The following is a 22155-nucleotide window of genomic DNA, read 5'->3' as shown; positions in this document are numbered from 1 at the left end:
ACAAAAACGGAAAAATATACATTTGCATGTTCAGAGCAGGAGTGATATTTAATTTCACAGTCACAAAATAGTAGCAATTGTCAAAAGAATATGAAAGTTGCCTCTTTAAATGAAGCCTGTATCTTACCCTCAAAGTAATCACTTACATGCATTCAGTCTTTATTTCACCCAGATAAGGAAACAGAAATATAACTCAGTAACTTTGTAAGAAATTTGATTGCAATTCATGGACCCATATCTGCCTATTAGGGGCCCTAGTAATTTTCAGTGTGATACTTCATAATAATCTTATCTACATGTTAGAGTTTTCTCACAGTAAAATATACAATATATGTTATATTAAATATTATTGATCACTTTACTCAAATGTAATGCTCCAGTAAGAGTAGGATGTTAAAAAGTAAATTTATATCATATAAATGTCATCATAAGAATTTTGTGGCAACTTGTTGTAATGAGAGTCAAATGATAGACCTGTGCCGTGTCTTGGTAGATTATTTTAAAATTAATGTTATAAAATGAATTGAAATATGGAAAAGAAGGATGCAGAAAAGCTGCAAAATAAAGCAGAATATATTCTTCCAGGATGTTTAAGTTAATTGTGGTTTCTGGATTATTTGGTGACATTTTTGCTGAGTTTCTGCATCCTAGTACTTATAAAGTCCTTGAAAGCTTTGCAGTCATTTGAATGGATTAGACAGTTATATGACTGTTAAGATACGATGAATGCCAACTGTAGCTTTTTACAAAGTAAACCTCCTTCAACTTTTTTTAGAAGCTCTAAGTCCCTCTTTCATTCAGTGCAATTCAACTCATTTCAATATTTTATTAAGTGCTTTCTGTATGTCAGCATAGTGTTAAACCATGAGATTATATCTAAACACACATACCAGCTTCTGCTTTCAAGAAGCTCACAGTCTGAAGGGGATACAGACTTTCCAATAAATAATTATGATATGGTATGAAAACTAGTAACATAATTGCAAATATAAGGTACAGAAATAGCACTGAGAATATATACATAAATCTTATTAATCTATAAATTATCTCTATGAAGGGTACAGGAACAATGCTGTAGAAATGTAATCATCTGATATGGGTTTTGAAGACTACATAAGAGTTTGCCATATCACCACATAAGGTGAAGAGGACACTTTAGACAGAGCGGCCCTGATAAGGATGCATGAGTATGGAATAGTATGCTCTATTTGGGGAACTGTAGACAATTTAGAATCTAAAATGGCTGAGTAGAGAGAAGGAGAAGAAATGAGACATATAAAACATATGATCTAAGAACAAATGCCGGAACCATGCCATGAAGAGTACATTTTGTCAAGCTAAAGAGCTTACACCTTATCCTGTAATTCATAACCATTGAAAAACTGAAGGAGTGACATGTTTAAATGCGTATTATTAAGAATGAAAGGAAAAAATTAAATGGAGAAGGAAAAAACTAGAAGCAAGGAAAGCAAAGAGGAGACAATTGCAGGTCCAGGAAGGAAATGGTAAAGGCCTGAACCAGTCCCCAGGGAACAGAGATTAGAGAGATTTGTAAGAATGAAAATATACATTGTGACTCCAAACTCATGACACTGCCCTTCTGCTGCTGTATTCCTTCTATTCCTAATTTTTTAAAACTATAGATCTGACATTGATGGGACACAGTTGAAATATTTTCAGATCAGCATGGGATGATCAGGTCTGCATCTTAGTACAGTCAAATGAGAGAATGTGGCAGAAAATGAGGTGGATCTTGTCACTTGTCTCCTGCTATTTCTTCTAGGTACTCTACATTTCACCCATATTATCCTGCTCTCTCATGGCTGTAGAGTTTGAACTACCTGTCTTTCTACTTTTGAAAGGTCTTCCCTTCTTTTACTGCTTGGCGTTCTTATCCTCAGAGCCTTGCTTCGAGCATCATCTTCCCTGTGAAGGCTTCTTTGAGGCCCCTGATACCTCTTCAGGCATAACTGGACCCCCTCCTTCTCCCAATTCTTAAATGTTCTTTACCCAGTGCATACCTCTATGGGAGTGTATAAACAGGAAGCATTGCAGTTGCCCCATATATGGCTAACAGATACATAGTAGATGATTAATAATAGCAGCATTGTATTTGCAGCATTTCAATTGCCCCATATATGGCTTATAGATATATAGTCAATGATTAATTGAATGATTGAAGCAGAGTAATCACAGATTTAGAACCACAGATGAGTTGATTACTATGTTTATTCTTCAGTGTGGCCTTATATATTAGGTCCTAGATTCCTGCTTTTCTTCTTCAGCCTCACCTCTAATACTGTTTAAAGATAGGTCTTGCAAAATTAGTCTCAAAATACAGCTGAATAACTTGTGGATAGGGATAGAGTATGCTAAAGTCACTAAGGAAAGTCTTCAGGGAGAACCTGAATCGTTGGTTTGTCATGGTGACAAGGAACGGAAAAGGTTGATGGAAGTTGTTGTGAATGTCAAAGCAGTGAGGAGTAGGAGTCCACAGTGACTCAACAATTATTTTCAAACCACTGTGGTGGCCACTGACAATGACAGTTCTTTTCTTTACTCAATAGATTAAAAGATGAGGAAAGAATACTACCAATGAAGACAAGTTGTAAAGATTATGATGATTTCTAGGGGGAACCATGTTTCTGATTATGGAGAAAGTGAAAACTTAAAAATAATTGTTAATGTGAAAAGAATTTTGAGCATGAAAGTATAGTTTCTTGGAGACAAAAGCTTATGAGAGAGTGAGGGTGAGAGGCTCTAGAGAGAAAGATAAGTTGAAAATGGACAAGAGTGGAAATATGCATCAGGGAGTGGTACCTCACACTAGCACTTTGGGAGGCTGAGGTGGGTGCATCACCTGAGGTTAGATTCCTGGCCAACATAGTGAAAACTCATTTCTATGAAAAATAGACAAACTAGCCTGGTGTGGTGGTGCATGTCTGTAGTACCAGCTACTCAGGAGGCTGAGGCAGGAGAATCACTTGAATGTGGGAGGCAGAGGTTGCAGTAAGCTGAAATTGCACCACTACACTCTAGCCTGGGTGACAGAGTGAGGCTCTGTCTCAAAAAATAAAAATAAAAAAAAAAAAAGACTAGAAATCTGAAACTCTACAGGTGACTTAACGTGTGGCAGATATATTCTTGGGATAGAGGAACATGGAGATTGGGAGGTTAGTCCAATAGGTCTTGTATTTAATGGCAGAAATCAGAAATTCTGTAATTGAAAGAATGCATAGAACTAACCAACATTCAAATTGATATTAAGACTGCTAAAATTTACAGTACTGATAGATACTATGCTGTGATTACAGAGTTGTTTCTGAAATGGGGATTGGACAGGACAGGATGTATAGAGAACAAAATGAAAGTAAATGGTTTAATTGAATCTTAAAAAGACTTTTCAATTTATTATAATTAATAGAAAACTAAAGAACACTCACATGGGAGTATAGCTGACTAAAATTTACCTAAATTTTAACTAGAAACATTGCAAATAGAAATAAAATTTGATTTTTCCCTCTCTAATGACTATACCTTATGTTTTTAGATCATAAAACATGATCTGAATTTTGTACCAGAATTTTGTATCAATTAAAGGAAAATTGAAAGCCATCTCATAGCAATTTCTCCTCTTACTAATGCCATCAATGGAGTGCTTCAATGACTCATCATTTCACATTCTCATTTTTCATTTATGTTAAAAGAAAATTAACCTTCATTTTCTAGAAGAGTCTTGGTTGCCAGAAATCATGAGCCAAACATGGAATTTATTTTCTACCATCAGGAAGCAAGTTTGCGGTTCCTACTATTATCTGGACCTTGGATAACTGCTCTGTAACTTTGCTGGTGGCGGTGGAACTGCCCCTAGGGCTGCTGTAGGGTCAGCCCGCTGATGACTTGTCTTTTTCTCCCAGGTGTTATTGATGAAGAATAATCCTCAACTCTGTGTGATTAAAGAGCCAGAGCTGAGATTGCTGCATTTTCCCTTCATTCCTGGAACCCCCATACACTGTGTTAGAAAAAAAAAAAAAATCCCACAATGATCATTTTAAAAGAGGGGAAATCTTTTGAATACATTTTTTCTTTTTCCTTAACAATAGGCTATAAAAGTATTTTTAAAGATTCTTTAGAAATGATGTGGTTTGCACAATGCAATATATTATTTTCAGTTCTTTCTTGGTCTAACTTTTTCTCATGTACACATTATTGTTATTGACAGCAGTTCTAAAGCCGTTAAAATAAAAAGAAATTAAACAATGAATCAATAAAGATTAGCTATTTTCTCCAGATTACTAGCTTATCCTTCCCATAATTATAATAATGGTTGCTGATGGAAATTCTATTTATGTGAATCATTTTATTCTTGTTATTTACTATTATTAATGTTACCATTATTATCTTCTTACCCTTCAGTTCACAAGATGTATCTTCTCAGTGAATTTTAATTCCAGTATCTTGCTATTATACTGTACATAATCCTATCAAAGACTGTCCTTCATGCAACATTTTCAGTGATATATTATCATAGAGACTGTTAATGAATGAGCTTCATATCTTACTAATACTGTTTTAGATACTATTTTTATTAATTTCCCAAGCTGTAATTCTTCATATGCTACCTGTGTCTGTCTTCTATTAAAGTTGTGTTTTCAATTTTTACATGGAGATTTCAAAGGAAAGCATTAACTTTGTGTCTTTAAAAATACATTTTACTTCACAGATTCTCAGTGATTACATTATCATAATGCCCATGCTTTGTTCTCTTATACTTGTAACAAGTTAATTTTCACAATTTTCCTTTACTTTGGATTCAAATTTTATGTTAACAATCAAAATTAAAACAGTAACACTATGATCTTTCCGACATGCAACTGGGATAAGAAATAACTTGAAAAACAAACCAATTGCACTTTGTCCTTTGACTAAGATCCAGACACTATAGTCAAATAAAGAAAATAATTATGTAGACTTTCGTACATACTATCTCTAAGCATTATTACTTGAAAGTAAATACAGTCATCATACAGAAGGTACTGTGCTCTTTGGAAATAATTTATTTCATTGAAATGCCTTATTTATTTTATTTTAAAAGGATTAAGAAAATGAGCAACAAGAAAGCCATTTATTTATCTTTGTTATAGTCTTTCTTTCACTGCCATATGATTCAGACTGCAAGTTGTTCCTACACAAAATAATCCTTGCTGAAATTTTTGTTATTTTTGCTCTTTCCCTCGCACTGGGAATTTTGTAGAATGGTATGGATTTCTTTTCATGTGTTCCTACAGGAAAGGTCAAACAGAGAGAATGTAGATTAAATAAGCTTAGACTGTAGCTACATTCCTTTGTAATTACATTAAAACATTCTGACAGTATAAAATGAGTGGCCAATATTAAAATGTCCTTAAAACTATACTATGTACAGAACATGTAAATAAGCTTAGATCCCTTTGAAGGAAGATTAAATATACATGTGATATTCTGTAGCTTAGATTAATAGTTAGGGAGAAATGCATTATTATAACATAAACTTATAATGTATTTAGCACATAGCTGTAGCTTTCTTCATAAACAAAACACATCCCTATTACTAGTTTGTATTGATATGCCTCATTAATCTTTTCAATACATCTATTTGTTTTTCTGTATATCTCCACATTTACACACATGTAAAATGCACATATACTAAGATAGCTGGACTAGTAGTAATTAGGAAGAATAAGAACTGGTTGGAGAAAGACAAAGGAGAAAAAGAGAGAGGAAAGAGAAAGAAGAGAAAGAGAAGGCAGGAAGAAAGGAAGATTTTATCAAATCTAAACACTGTAAAAATCAACCCTGATCTGCTTGTTTTCAAGGAAAAACCAAAATATTAGGAAAGTTACAATTATAGGTCTGTGTCCCTAGTATATACAACACACTTAACATGATCTTTTGTCCAAGATGTTGGTGGTTTTGATATTGTGTCGGTAGATTTAGAAATATTTAACATCTCTACTTCTAAAACTGTAGTGATGCTGGGAAAAAAAATAGCTAACATTTAGTAATGTATGTGATATTCCAGGTACTATTTTGATCATTTTGCAGATATTATTTCATTTATTCAAAATCACTGTACATACTAAGTACTTTTACTACTTTGCAAAAGGTCGCACAGTTATTGTGTTTAAGAGTCTGATAGTGATTGTTTGGCTGGAGAGTCAAACTGAGCCACAATAGTAATCTGATTGCTTGAATTACGTCTTATAACTAGTAGAGACAAATTCTGTCCAAAGCTGTTTTTGTTTTTGTTTTTAAATAAAGCTTCTCTGTGTGTCAACAGAAAAGAAAAAGCCAAAACAGAAGGCTCTTTAAGCTATGCGACACGTTTTTGCAATATGATTTCAAATTCTAGGGGTTTGAAGCTCCATTTGCCTTAAGACAAATTCTCAACTTTACTGGAAAGTTGGTGATTCAAATGTGCTTGTTTTTCATACCCTTTTTTGAAGACTCATATAGACTTTTATAACTTTTTTAAAGTTACTTATAACAAATTTGCTAATATAAAGTTACACAAAAATTTCTAGCAATATCAAATATAAGATTATTAAAACAAAGAACATAAATGTCTCATCTTTGGCAAATGATATTTAGAAAATAGGTTGGCAGTATTTTCACTGATCATAGCTACATCATGAATAGAGTAGATTTATATTTTGCACTCATCACCAGATATATACTGTGTTACATAGGACAGTTTCTTGAGATATCTTGTATTTCTTAATTTTTTGAAACAGAGTCTCACTCTGTCACCCAGGCTGGAGTGCAGTGGCACAATCTCGGCTCACTGCAACCCCACTTCCCGGGTTCAAGCGATGCTCCTGCCTCAGCCATTACAGGCTCCAGCCACCATGCCCAGCTAATTTTTTTTGTTGTAATTTTAGTTCAGAAAGGGTTTCACCATATTGGCCCGGCTGGTCTCAAACTCCTGAGCTCAGGTTTCCACCTACCTTGGCCTCCCAAAGTGCTGGGATTACAGGTGTGAGCCACTGCGCCTGGCCTTTTTTTTTTCTTTCTTTCTTTCTTTCTTTCTTTTTAAATTAAATAGCTTCTGGGGTAAAATTCATTTTTGATTGCATGCATGAATTGTATAGTGGTAAAGTCTGAGATTTTAGTTCACTCCTCACCCAAATAGTGTACAGTGTATCTTATATATACTTTTATTTATCCCTCATGCCCTTCTACCCTCCCCTCTTCTGGGTCTCCAAAATCCATTATATCATCCTGTGTACGCCTTTGTGTACCTGTATCTTGTATTGCAAGTCTCAAAGACTGTACCTGGAAATGGGTAGTCAATCTACAAATGTTTCTTACATGAATCAGTTAGAACTGTAATGGTAATGGGACAATGAATTAGATTAAAATTGTGTGTGTGTGTGTGTGTGTGTGTGTGCATGCATGCACACACATGTGTATAGTTTTTAACACATATTGTCAACGTTGGAAAAAATGTCTTCAAAACAGAAATTTAATTTTTTTTTTTAAATTCAGGGAAACTTCCTCCGTAGCAGAATCTTGGTTTAAAATAAACTTATCATACATGATAAACTAAAATGGGCAACTGGAAAAGAGCTTGACAAAGAGATTCTTTACAACAGTGTGATCAGGGTTTAGGTAAAACAGGGGCTGTTATAGTACCTTGGGCTAGTAACCTCAGGATCCCTTATCAATTAGATGACTTTAAGGAAAAGAGAAGTGAAAAGCTCCTGAGCCTGGATTGAGTGAGTGCTTCATCAAGAGTTAGTTACCTAACAGAAGTGATGATACTTGGTAAAGGGACACAGCCAACCACAGCCATCAGCAGGGAGAGAGTTGGGTAAAAATATCCCACCCTCACTTTCCTTTTTCTCTAATGTCCTGTCCATGCTTTGCCTTGGCTGAACAGAAGTAAAAACTAGAGGATTAAGAGAGCTTACTCAACAGTAGATACTCAGCATACCCTGTAACTAGCAGGATAGAGTTAGAAGAAAGTTGGGAAGGAAGACCCAAGGAGGCAAACAACAGAACATGCAAAATCCAGATTTCATTTTCCAAATTTCGTATCCTTTTTCATCTTTAGATTTGGAGTATTTTGCAATTATAAATAGTGCGATAACAAAAAGCACATTTCCTGTGCTTGGATTATTACCTGAAATTAAGTGTTGCTGGTGAGACTACTGAATGAGGATAAGACAACTAATAGGCTGGCTTTTATTCCATATTACTAAATCATTTTCTAAGAGTTTAACCACTATTTCCTGCCACCCACAATAAATGCCCATTTATTATTTTTGTCAGTATTATTACTTGAATTTATTTTTTTCATTTAATACATAATACATTTGAATGTTTGCTCAGTTCCTACAACCTCTGTGAATTTACAAACTCCTGAATTTTTTTCCTTATCAATAACAGAGGAATGCCATTATACTCATCTTCAATAAATCCAGCAAATGAAAAAACTGAAAATAACCAAAGGAATTTCTAAATTTCTAAACGTTATTTTTTAATGAAATTTAGAAACAGAAATATATTAATCTAGCACCACTGGTTATGTTAACCTCTTACAGGGATTATCTCATCTATATTTATTGTTTTTGTTATTGAGAATTTTCTCTTCATGTTACTTGTCCATTTATAATTGAAAGACATTATCTTACTAATTTGTATAATTTGCTTATATACAGAGATAATTATGATTCAGCTGTTATATTTAGGGAAAATATGGTCTAATGAATCTCTCTCAGTTTATTAACTGACCATTTAAATTTAAACATAGGAATAGGTGCCGTATTTTAACTTTTTTTTTTTTTTTTTTTTTTTTTTGCTTTTTAAAACTTACAATGTGAATTATTAGTTGCTACATTTATTGAACTTCAAGAGGGTCAAATTTAATAGCTTCTTCCTCTAAATTGCTTCCTCTCTCTTTGATAGATGAGTGTGTTCTAATCCCTTTTAAACCCTTACATCACTTTAATTTTACCTCTTATATGATCTTCATGTATTTTATAGAATTTTAATTATTTGTCTTTTTATATAATTTACACTATTAAATTAATAAATTTCCAAAACTCAGTGGAAATATTTGTATTTTTCTTTTCTCATTCTAAATAGCATTTTTATGTAGGCATTATATCACCTACATTTTGAGTAAATGTTCTTGTTTAGAAAATTCTATAGATTCATGCTTCGACTAATATAAAGCACAGCATGTGTGATAAAACCTCTTTCTACTCCTGAAGGTACACTTATTTATGTACTCCAAGTCTCAATTATTGGGAACTACTAACAATAGTTATGTGGATGTTACTTGATAGTAATGCTAAGAGAATACATATAAGGTGTTTTTTTTTTTTTTTTTTTTTTTTTGGTATATTGAAGTGACAAATAAATACAGTATCATTTAAAATTTTTGAATGTTTCAGTCATGATTACCTTGAAATAAATAATAACACCAATTATTATGTACCCTCTGTGTGCCAGACCCAGAGCCAGGTGATCTAAAATTTTTTAATGTTTCAATCATGATTACCAATTATGAAATAAAATAAAAGATAACTACCAATTATTATGCACCCTCTGTGTGCCAGACCCAGAGCTAGGTGATCTAAAATACCTATTCACAACAGTAAGAACCTGTTCAGATGTAAGCAGAAATCAGGGACAGGCAGTACAAAGAAGAAGGATTTTTCAAAGAATGAAGTCAATATATTTAGATAACAAAGAAAAGAGCAACAGTAATAGCACAAAGTTCAGACAAGACGACTAACACTGTTTCAAAAATATATATTAGCTAGGTGCAAAAATAATTGCATTTTTTGCCATTGAAAATAAGGGCAAAAATCATAATCAGTTTTGCACCAACCTAATAGGTATACATTTCATGAGGGAAATATTAAATTTTGCAGTTTTTCTGCTTGAAGTAGAATTAAGTAAATAAGATATAATTAAATATTAATCATAAACATGGAAAATTATATTGTGGAATTGTGATGCAGGAGGCAATAGAGCTATCAAAATGATTTTCCTTGTTTTATATATATATTATATATATCTGTTACATATTATATATCTGTTATATATATAATAGAAATATGTGTGTGTGGCAAAGAAATGCCATAATACTTACCTTCAATAAATCCAGCAAATGCAAGAACTGAAAATAACCAAAGAAAATAGTGCCTCATTTTTTATGTAATTTAGCAATTGAAATATATTGATCTAGCACGGGTAGTTATGTTAACTTCTTACATGGATTATTATATATATATATATGCACACATATATGACATAATTTGTTATATCTTAAAATTATATATATATATATATATATATATATATATATATATATATATATAACAGTTATTTCAAATTAACATAAGTTTAAAAGATCCAGAAAAGGTCACTTATTATAATAATACATTCAGAAAACTGAACTGTTGACAGTTTCTGATATAAAACGTGTAGTATAAATACGTTTTTTTTTTTTTTTCACAACTTACTCATGGCATTTAGAGTGCTGTTGTTAAGTTTTTCTAACTGGTTGTTTTGTTTAAGAAATCAGAAAGGCTGCTTTAGGCTAACTGGAGGTTATATGTTCACAATAAATCTAGACATGAAAATCAATAGAAACATTTAAACGTGTGATGTTGCAGAAGTGCCTCTCAAAAAAGATCAAATGCTAAGAACTGAATCTCATATCTACAATTGCACATTATCATTATCACCACAAGTGAAGGCTTGTTGACACTATTCTGTTTCTATTTCAAGGCAGCTGCAATACAATTTGGAAAACATGACACTATTTAAAGGATCTTCAGGCATATTAGTGAGGTCTTATAGACTGTGTGAGAAGCATCAGGGCTCCAGGGACAGGCTTCCTTATTCACTGAGGGCATCATCACCAGGCTTAGTCCTTGAACCCACTGCATACACAGAGAGAACTAGCAGTAAAGAAGGTGTAGTGACAGAAAGATGCACTTTTAATGTGACATAGGAAATGGGGTATTCAAACAGAAGGGATGGAGTAGAAATATACAGATGTGATCAATGAAAAAAAAAATCTATGGATTTATTAAACAGGTGAATGTGTGTTTTGCAAAAACTGTTCTCGATCCTCTCAGTTGTCTCTTGTCCTGTAATAATATTCATGTCTTTCAGTGTTCTGCAACCATCTGAATAGCCCTGTTTCCAGAAGATTCATATTGCTGTCATATTTCTATTTCCTTTCAGTGAGTTTTTCTTTTGCCTGCTCCCAATACATTTCATGTTTATTTTCAGTTTTCTGGATCTTATAGAACACTCCAAATAGTAACAGCAGTTATATCAACTCTCTAGAGCTACAGAACTTTATCCCAAAGGAATCTCTTTGAGAAATCTGTGTCTTTGGGAAGTTGTAAGGTTGTAAACTACATTTTACTCCTACAAGAAATAATATGACTTCATGCTCTGTAAACTATGGTTATATACAAATGTGTACACATTTACATTCACATGTGCATTTCAATGGAAAGCAGTTCATGGTGCCAACCATTCTTAGTGAAAGGTGATTCTGGTAAGGATAGCAGAAAACAAGATGTAGTATTTAAAATTGTACCTAATATGATAGGAATGCTTTTGCACTGTTGGTGGGAGTGTAAATTAGTTCAATCATTGCGATTTATTGCAAACATATAACCTCCAGTTAGCCTAAAGAAGCCTGGCTGATTTCTTAAGCACAGTGTGGCAATTCCTTAAAGATCTAGAACTAGAAATACCATTTGACCCAGCAATCGCATTGCTGTATATATACCCAAAGATTTATAAATCATTCTATAAAGATACATGCACATGTATGTTTACTGCAGCACTGTTTTCAATAGCAAAGACTTGGAACCAACCCAAATGCCCATCAAGATAGACTGGATAAAGAACATGTGGCACAAGTACAGCATGGAATACTATGCAGCCATAACAAAGAATGAGTTCATGTCCTTTGCAGGGACATGGATGAAGCTGGAAACCATCATTCTCAACTAAATGACACAGGAACAGAAACCAAACACTTCATGTTTTCAATCATATGAGAGCTGAACAAAAAGAATGCATGGAAGGGGAACATCATACACTGGGGCCTGTCAAGGGGATGGATAGCATTAGGAGAAATACCTAATGTAGATGATGGGTTGATGGGTGCAGCAAACCACCATGGCACATGTATATCTATGTAACAAACTGCACATTCTGCACATGTATCCCAGAACTTAAGTATAATAAAAAAATAAATAAAGATGTACCTAAAGGGAGAGTTGTGAGGGATTTGTGTATGTGTAAAATGCAAAAATTTAGGATAATGTAAAAATTATGAAATAGAAAATCAGAAATAATCTTGAAAAGAAAAAAATCAATATTTTCATAGTGTGGTAACTTTCTATACCATATAGATTATTTCTTTCCTGTAAGAAGATTTAGCATTCTTAGTTATATTTTCCAGAAGATAAAAATGAAATTCAGATATATTGATAAGCTGCTATTCTTTTTACCATGTTACAAAGTTCATTGAAATAATATTTTAATCAGTTATAGCCAATAAATTAAATTGGACTACAGTTTTTTTCTTAACAAATTTTATCAGATTCAGGAAGATTTTTAAAAGTTGTTATATCATTGGAATTATATTGAAGATTTTACATGATGATAAACAAGCAAACCATTCAAAAATACATAACTTAAAGGTTTCCTTATAAATTAAAATTGAAATTGGTAAAAATATTGGTACAAAGCTTGAAAATAAAGATTCACAAAGTAAGTAATGACTTGTTTTTCTTAAAAAAAAAAAAAAAAAAGGAAGTACTTGCCAGAGCTATCAGGCAAAGGAAAGAAATAAAAGGTGTCCAAACAGAAAATTAAGAAGCCAAACTACCTCTTTTTGCTAAAAATATGATTCTATGCCTTGAAAGCACTAAAGACTCTAGACTACTAGAATTGATAAATGATTTTAGTAAGCTTTCAGAGTATGAAATCAGTGTACAGAAATTAGTAGTATTTTTATACACCAGTAATGTCTAGGCCGAAAGTCAAATCAACACAATCCCATTTATTACAGCCACAAAGAAAATAAAATACCTAGGAATATAACCAACGATGTGAAAAAGCTCTACAAGGAGAACTACAAAACAATTGTGAAAGAAATCGGAGATGACACAACTAAATGGAAAAACATTTCATGCTCATAGATTGGAAGAATCAGTATCATTAAAATGGTCATATTACCCAAAGCAATTTGCAGATTCAAAGCTATTCCTATCAAATTACCAATATAATTCTTTAAAGAATTAGAAAAAAATATATATTCTAAAATTTGTATGGAACCAGAAACCCAAATAGAGCCTGAATAGCAAGGCAATCCTAAGCAAAAAGAACAAAGCCAGAGGCATCACATTACCTGACTTCAAACTATGCTATAGGCTACAGTAACCAAAATACAAAATATTACGGTACAAAAACAGACATATAAACCCATGGAAAAGAATGGAGAACCCAGAAATAAAGCTCCATACCCAAAGCCATATGATCTTCACGTCAACAAAAATAAGCAACAGGGAAAGGACTCCCTATTCAATACATGGTGCTGGATTAACTGGCCACCAATATGTGGAAGAATAAAACTGGACCCCTACCTTTCAGCATATACAAAAATTAGCTCAAAATGGATAAAAGATTTAAATAGATCTCAAGTTATAAAAATCCTAGAAGAGAACCTAGGAAATACCTGTCTTGATTGCAGCCTTGGCAAGTAAATTTTGGCTAAGTCCACAAGAGCAATTTCAACAAAAAACAAAAATTGACAAGTGGCACCTAATTAAACTAAGGAGCTCTGCACAGATAAAGAAACTATCAACAAACAAAACATAGAGAATGTGAGAAAATATTCCGTAACTAAGCATCTGAGAAAGACCTAATACCCAGATTATATAAGAAACTTAAAGGAATCAACAAGCAGAAACCAAATAACCCTATTTAAAAAGTGAACAAAGGACATGAACAGATACTTCTCAAAAGACATACAGGTGACCAACAAATATTAAGAATTTCTTATCATTGCTAATCATCAGAGAAATGCAAGTAAAAACCAAAATAAGACACCGTCTCACACCAGTCAGAATAGCTGTTATTAAAAAGTTGAAAAACAGCAGATGCTGGCAAGACTGTGGAGAAATAGGCATGTTTATGCACTCTTGGTAAGAACATAAATTAGTTCAGCCACTGTGGAAAGCAGTTTCTAGTTTTCTCAAAGAACTTAAAGCTGAGCTACCGTTTGAACCAGGAATCCCATTACTGTGTATATAACATAATCACAATAGGTCATTATATCAAAAAAACACATGCACTTACATGTTTATTGTCAACCCTTCACAATAGCAAAGACATAGACACAACCTATGTGCCCATCAGTGGTGGACTGGATAAAGGAAATATACTGGATATATCACATAATACTATCCATCCATAAAAAGAATGAAATCATGTCCTTCACAGCAGCATGGTTGGAGCTGGAGGCCATTAGGCCATAATCCTAAGTGAATTAACAAAATAACAAAATCAAATACCATATGCTCTCACTTAGAAATGGGAGCTGAACACTGAGCACATGTGGGCATAAAGATGACAACGATAGACACTGGGGATTACTAGAGGGGCAGGAAGGGGAGCCTGGGATGAAAAATTACCTACTGATTACTGCACTTAATACCTGGGTGCAATATACCCATGTAACAAAACTGCACATATACCTCTTGTATCTAAAATGAGAGTTGAAATTGTTTAAAAAAACATGGATACCTGAGTATAAGGTAAAGGTAGCCATTCATTTTACTTACAACATTATTTTGCATGTATTAGAGAAAACTTAGAAACACGATCAACAATTTATAAAATCGTGTGAAGGCAAACATTCAATACAGTTGAACAATCCAAAATGTTTTCATTACTGTGAGGTGATGACAACAAAAATATTTCACACTGACCATTTTATTGGCTAAAATTACCAACCAAGAAAGATCACAAGAAATTTATTTTTGAAAATTGACTCAATTTTTAAAAATAAAATTTGTTTTACCCAATTTATTAGGATGGTGCAAAAATAATCTCAAAAATCACAAACACTTTTGCAGCGACCTGAAATGAAAATATTTTATATTTGTGTGTGTTACGATTTTTCTTTTTCAATAAGATAGAAGATATTAAAGAACGAAAGTTCAATAACATGGAAAGAGATTCAATAACTATTTGCTGAATTGAATTGAATTGAGTATTATTTTTCCCCTTGTGGACAATCCTGGTAGTTTTTTTCAGAACACAGTTTTTAAGTTAAATGAGTTGGGGTGGGAGCAGGGCAGATGAGATTAAATAAATAGTTATATTTTAGTATTACAATTATTTAATTAAGTACCTTTTAATTTTTTTTAACTAATGTTTAAGAGATTCAGAACATAACTGCCACCTGTCACTGGATAATGTATTTGAAGCCAAACAGTTTCACATGGTAAGAAATCATGATTCTGATTGGTTCTGATTTTTGAAATAAAAACATTAAATTGTTTTCTAATTTTACCTAATTAGTATTTTGCCATTCATTACCATAATGTTGAAAGCTATATTCCTATAAATCTCTTAGTTACATATAAAGCAAAAGTTATCATCTAAGCCATAGTTATCCTAAGTAATTAGAATATCCTTCTTTCTATTTTGAACAAGAAAACAGCTAAGTCTTCAAGACAGAAAACGAACTCAGCAGTTTCTTCACTGGCCCAAGTTTAATACAGCGTAAAAATGGCATTTATGTAATGTCTAAACTCCTGCTTTTTAACTGACGATTTCATGATCCTTTTCCAAAATCTTAAGGCTAAAACAATTAAAAGAAAAAAAGCAGGTCACCTTTTGACTGGACCAAATAACAACCTTCTGAAGCTGGAGAAACTTAAGGAATCCCATGGTTAATTTTAGTTCCGCAAGTTTATAAAAACAGAAGCTAGTTGAAGTAAATACTGGAGCACTCGTCAAAATTCAGGACCCATGCTTTTCCCAGAATGCCATATATCCCACCTCCCTAAAAGGAAGTAAGGATGAGGATGCAAAAGATGTTAAAAGACTGAAAGCAGGATTTATAGGAGGCTAGTTTGGGTGCCCAATTGGTCATTAAATTCAAAGTTAGGTAAGTTTTGTATGATTCAGGATCATGGCAAAAAAAGGAAAAAAAAAATATTGTGTTAACATCACAATTCCATCTCATTTTCCTTTTTGTTTCGTTGTTAAATACTTGTGAAATAAATAAATACATGTAAAAATAAATAAACCATTGGCCATTTTTTAAAAACTCAAAAACATGACATTTTCAAAGATGAATTCGTAGAAATTGGAAATTAATGGTGAGCTATTTACTTATTCATCCCTAAGGGTGGCTCCTTTCAGTTTCAGGAAAATAGGTTCAGTTTTCTTTTATATAATATAAATAACATTGGAGTAAGATTGCACCTGTCATAGATGAAAACACTATATTTATGTCTTCTTATAATCCATTCATTGCTTTATGGACCCCAAGTCCTCCAGGGACTGCCACAAATCCACATAATGTTCCTGAATGTTGCGTTTTGCATTTGGATCTATGCTTTAGCTGACAGATTTGAATAAATACTTCGAGTCAGGGAACTCTGATAACTGCACATACGTGGAACCCAAAGAGTGCCAATTCATTTCTCCAAGGTTATATTGGCCTTTCCCTAAAATCTTCTATGAGCTTTTTTTGGGGTCAACGTTAAAATAGTTTTTTACCAATAAAAAGACATATTTTTAAAATTTATATTGCATTGAATTTTGTTTTTTTCATCAAGTTTTAATTAAAATGAAAATTTTATAATTCTTACAAAACAAAACCACTGAATGCTAAAATTTTGAGACATACTCTTTAACAACAATGAAAAGAAAATTCTGTTATTTTTCTCTTTGCTTTGGAGAGCAACTTGAGGCATTATTCCATGACATTATCTCAAAAGTCAGCTTTAAACATTTAAAAATATTAGAATATTTTATTGGACAGTCAGAAAAAAGTGATAAGAGGATACTTTAATAAATATTTCTATTTAATATAATTCAATTTTTTTTTTAACAATCTCTGCCCCGTCAGAAACAAATTCTTCTATGGCCCACAAATTATTTAAATAACTTGTTGATTTTGTACTTCCCTTCACTTTTTGGGCTCCACTGAACTCTGATCTTTCCTTAAGGCCATTTCCTCTCTTGTACTGCATCTCAAAATGTTGATTACTTTTTAGCTCCTATCCAACATGTTTCGAAGATAGGATGCTGTTGGCATTTGTCCTCCATTTTCAAATCTTTCCTTTGAAGTAAATGACATGTAATTAGCTCACCTCCTTACACTTTTTAAAACCACTATATTATACTAACTTCCTGGTCACTTCTTCACCTCCTTCAGGTATTTTGAAACCTGTCTTATTATTTACCAGAAGTAAGTATCTGTTCTATTTTCCATGTAGAAAATACTGCCAATATTTCAAAAGTCCCACCAATCACAGGAGCTGGAGTGAGATTTTGGTTTGGAAGGGAGCCACATGAAGATAGACAAGCACTCAGAGTCCACCTTGTAGCAAGATTGGTGCCACAGCCATTAGGTTTTACCAGCCAGTGCTGGTTGTGGGAAAAGCCTAAGGAGCAAGATTCAGGCAGTAGTTGGGTTTGTAGCAAAGTCAAATATTTGGCTCCTGCAAGGCAAGCTGTAAAATCTAGTGCTCAGTGACATTTATGATGAAAAGTCTTCATATAAGGCTACTTCGGACATTCAAAGCATGCTCCTGGAAGCTAGGTTTTGAACTTTGTTCTGAAATCTTGTTCTTTTCCCAACAACCTGTGAACTCCTAGTATCTACCTACTAAGCCTCTTCTCTGGTGAAACAGCCAGAATCTGCTTCTTTTGCTTGAAATGAAGAAGTCTGGGTAAAATCAAGTCAGCCTGTTTCCAAAACTTTCTTCAGCAATTCTCTGTGGCCTAGGAGCAGAAAAAGAGAAAGCAGTTGATTAGGGTGATTTACATAAATTCGATAAATTCAATATGTTAATGACTCATTCTTATCTAGTTAGTAAAGCAACGCTAAAGAAATCCACCTGACAAAATATCCTAGCAACAATTTTATAATTTTTAACTAATAAAATCACCTGACAATAAATGTAATTTAGGAGGAAAATGTGTTCACCTTTAAGCTAATCACCATAACATGGTATTCCATTGGTTTCTGTCTTTCATTTGATCTTTAACCTTATATATCATATTATATAATGATCATAGAATGTGAAATTTTATTTTCTGCCTGTGTACCAGGCAGGGACCAGGAGAAAATAGATGGCACATTCAAATTAGATAATTCAAAAACAATTTAATAAAGGGACAATTTATAAAGATGAGGGCTAGGTATAAGAAAACCAAAGGTATAGGGATTCTGCTACAGGATCCCAGGGATCCCAGGGCTAGTAATACGATGCTGCTCTCAATTCAAGGACAAAGAGGCCAGATATGAAAATGGTTATTCAACCAAGATATGGAGAGTGTTCTCTGTAACAGGCGTCCCCAAACTTTTTACACAGGGGGCAAGTTCACTGTCCCTCAGACCATTGGAGGGCCGCCACATACTGTGCTCCTCTCTCACTGACCACCAATGAAAGAGGTGCCCCTTCCTGAAGTGCGGCGGGGGGCCAGATAAATGGTCTCAGGGGGCCGCAGTTTGGGGACGCCTGCTGTAGAGGTTTGGGTGACAGAAATAATCACTTTGGACTGAGAAGCCCATATGGATTTTGAGTGATTATGCAAAGAGGCACTTGAGAGAATAAATACCAATGCCATACTCTCCTTTCTGATATTCTGCCAGTTTTTCTCATTGCCATGACCAGAGGAAAAAATAACCTGCTGATAAAGTCTAAGCAGATAAGCCTCTAGTGACAAACAGCAGTGTGGATCTGGAAGGCAAAAGGAAAAAAAACCATATATATATATATATATATATATATATATATATATATATATATATGTTTTTTATACAAATAGGTGCTGCTTGATATAGATATATAAAAATATATATATATCGATATATACACATATATATATATATATATATCAAGCAGCACCTATTCGTATAATATTAAGATGGTATACTATTTTGAAATTAGTTACCCTTCTATTATAGAGATTTTTTATTTTTCCTTTTAAAAAGAAATGAGCAACATTTTTATGAATATATTGGTATACAATAGGTTTTTTTTTCACTTGAATAATTCATAAATGACACTGAAAATTGGATGATTGTTTCTCAGGAGAATAATAACTTAATGTGAGAAATACTTATTGTTTTAATTTGTGTTTCTATACATTTTTATAGTATATGAACTGTAATTCACTAAAAACTAAATTTGTATACAATAAAATGTTTTCAGAGTTCTTAGAAAATATTTCTCATATAGGAATCACACATCAAATCAGGAGAGTTGAAAGAAAAGGTATTTGTTTTAGGGGATAAACTCAGGCTCAGTAAGGTTTATGGTTTGCATACAAGTCATGTGGCCAGAAGTTACTAATGTTTAGGCTACATGCTAAACTACTGCAAGAGAGCCTTTCTTACAACAAAGCTCCACTTGTTCAAAATCTACTTGACTTCATCCTCTATATGCAGACAGGTGGAGTAACTTCCATTTAATGGGTGTGACCAGATGTTGCATATATCACATTTACTCATCTACTCATGTTCCCTTGGCCAGGTCTTAGTCACATGGTTTCACCTACATTCAAGGATGGCTGGGAAATGCAGTCTCTACCTGATCACTCAAGTTCTAGCAGTAAAGATTCTATTAATTAAGTAGGAGAGTTGAATGGATATTGAAGACAATTAGCAGGCAATTCTAGGGTGCCTCCCTCTGACCATCCACATCTCAATATGTGCATGTGTTATATACATACAACATTCTCATTCCTTTCCCACAGGAGAGAATCTAGAGTCAAAACCAACAAAAAGTCTACGTATCTGGGTGAAACACAGTACTTCTCAGTGCAGGTAGTAGCTACCTATGGACCTGCGACTTATAAACTAAAAGGCACATACCTTCCACATGCTCAAACAACATACAGTGGTGCAGTAGGAATAATACATAATAACTACAAATAATACTACAAATAACTACAAATAATAATAACTACAAATTCAAAAGAGGGAAGAAGGAAAAACACACAAGTCATCAAATTCTGCTGACTGTAAATTCTGAGGACATTGTGCTGTGAAAGTTCTTTCCTTAGCCCAACTGTTTGCTATGGGTTATGAAAATGATTCCTTTGTCCAGTGTTCTTTGTAATTCTGTCTTTGTCGCTTTGTAAAACTTACTCTGTGGCCACAAATGAAAATGGAATTGAAGAACATGTCCTTGCAGTCTTGTACAGCTGGCGCAAACTTTGGGAAACAAAGGTTGATTTAGAGGCTCTGTAGCCACAGGCTTTTGCAGGCCAGACCGTGGTGAGCAGTGTTTCCTTTTCACCACTTTGCTTCCTTTCAGCTCTGTGTGAAGAAACCAAAGTGAAAGAATCTTCTCTGGTTATAGATTTTATGACTTCAGACTTTCATTTATATAAAAGTTTCTAGGCTCAGAATATTCCCCACCCATCTCAATTTAATGACACCTCCCTTGAGACCATCTGTAACATTAGCTCGAATGAGAGGACAATATTAAACTGACCTCACATGCTGGGTTGCTCCAATTTTCTTATGAAGGAGATTTAATATGGCAATCTCTAGAAAGGCTCTCAGCCACCATGGTTTCTTCTGCTGTTTGGGCTTTGGATATGTTTGAAATTTGGCTTTTTTTTTTTTTTTTTTTTTTTTTTCACTTTTTAAGGTTCCAAAATTCCTGAACTCACAGACAATATAGTTTTTGTTTGTTTGTTTTGTTTTGTTTTTTGTTTTTTTGTAATGTTAGATGTTTGCTTTGGTTACAATTTTAACATGGATTTGTTGTATAAGATATATTAAATTTATTTTGTTAAGCTAATTTGACATTTCCCCTTTTCTCTAGCAATGTAATTTTTGACAAATTACCCACAAAGCTGGCAAGTGATAAGAGGAAGCAAAAATGAAACTTTCAGCCAGTCTTCTCTCTCAAACCAAAATGGCCTATTTCTAATTCAGATAAAGCTGTGACTTCGAAAGACCATTGCTGCAGGCTTCTTATTGACCCCTTATTCTGATTTTATGATTGAAACAAAAACAAAAGCAAAAAACAAAACAAAACAAGAAAACCCTGCAAGAAAATATCATCTGTTCGTATAATAAGATCAGTGCCTATTGTGATTAATAGGATAGAGAATGCTCATTGGAAAGGCTTTGTTCCCTTCCATCTCTGCTTCAATCTGGCTATTGATTGACTAAGTCTATCTCTTTCCTAGTAACCTACTAAAAAGAGAAAGAATCTGCTAAAAATACATAGACATTAAAAAAATTTTTTTCTTGCCACATACCCTAGAGCTTCAATTCTAATAAAGATGTGTTCTACCTCTAAAATTATCATAGATTACTGTTTTATTAGATTTTGCCCCAATGTGAAAAGAACCACCAGTTTTCCAGTCAGCAATATAGATTCCCTTGCCAGCCACCATCTGAAGGCAAAGCCAGTAACACATTTTGGGGTTTATTATGGCAACACTCCACTTTTGGATGCCAATTTTCACTTTAGGATACATGCTACATTGTAAAAAAGATGTAACAAAGTACCCAATTTAAATAATATAGAAAGATATTTTTTTTCTCATTTAGTTGTAGAGAGGAACTTGATCCAGGGCAGACAGATTAACTATGCCATTCTCAGTATCAGATTCTGAAATACCTGGATGCAAGTCAGATGTTACACTTAGATCCATTTTTTCCTACTAGTAGAAAATGGTACAAAACAAAAAACAATGGACATGGAAAGTAAGTACCTTCGTATGGAAAGATGAGACTTCAATCATAAAAGTTCACTTCAGCTTACATTATTTTGGCAAGAAGTTAGTCATATTGCCATACGTAACTGAAAAGGAGACAGAGAAATGTGGTTTGACCAGGTAGTCTCCAGGCAGGAG

Source organism: Saimiri boliviensis, chromosome 10, assembly GCF_048565385.1.
Source record: "Saimiri boliviensis isolate mSaiBol1 chromosome 10, mSaiBol1.pri, whole genome shotgun sequence".
Taxonomy (NCBI): Eukaryota; Metazoa; Chordata; class Mammalia; order Primates; family Cebidae; genus Saimiri; species Saimiri boliviensis.
Note: the sequence above shows the minus strand (reverse complement) of the source record.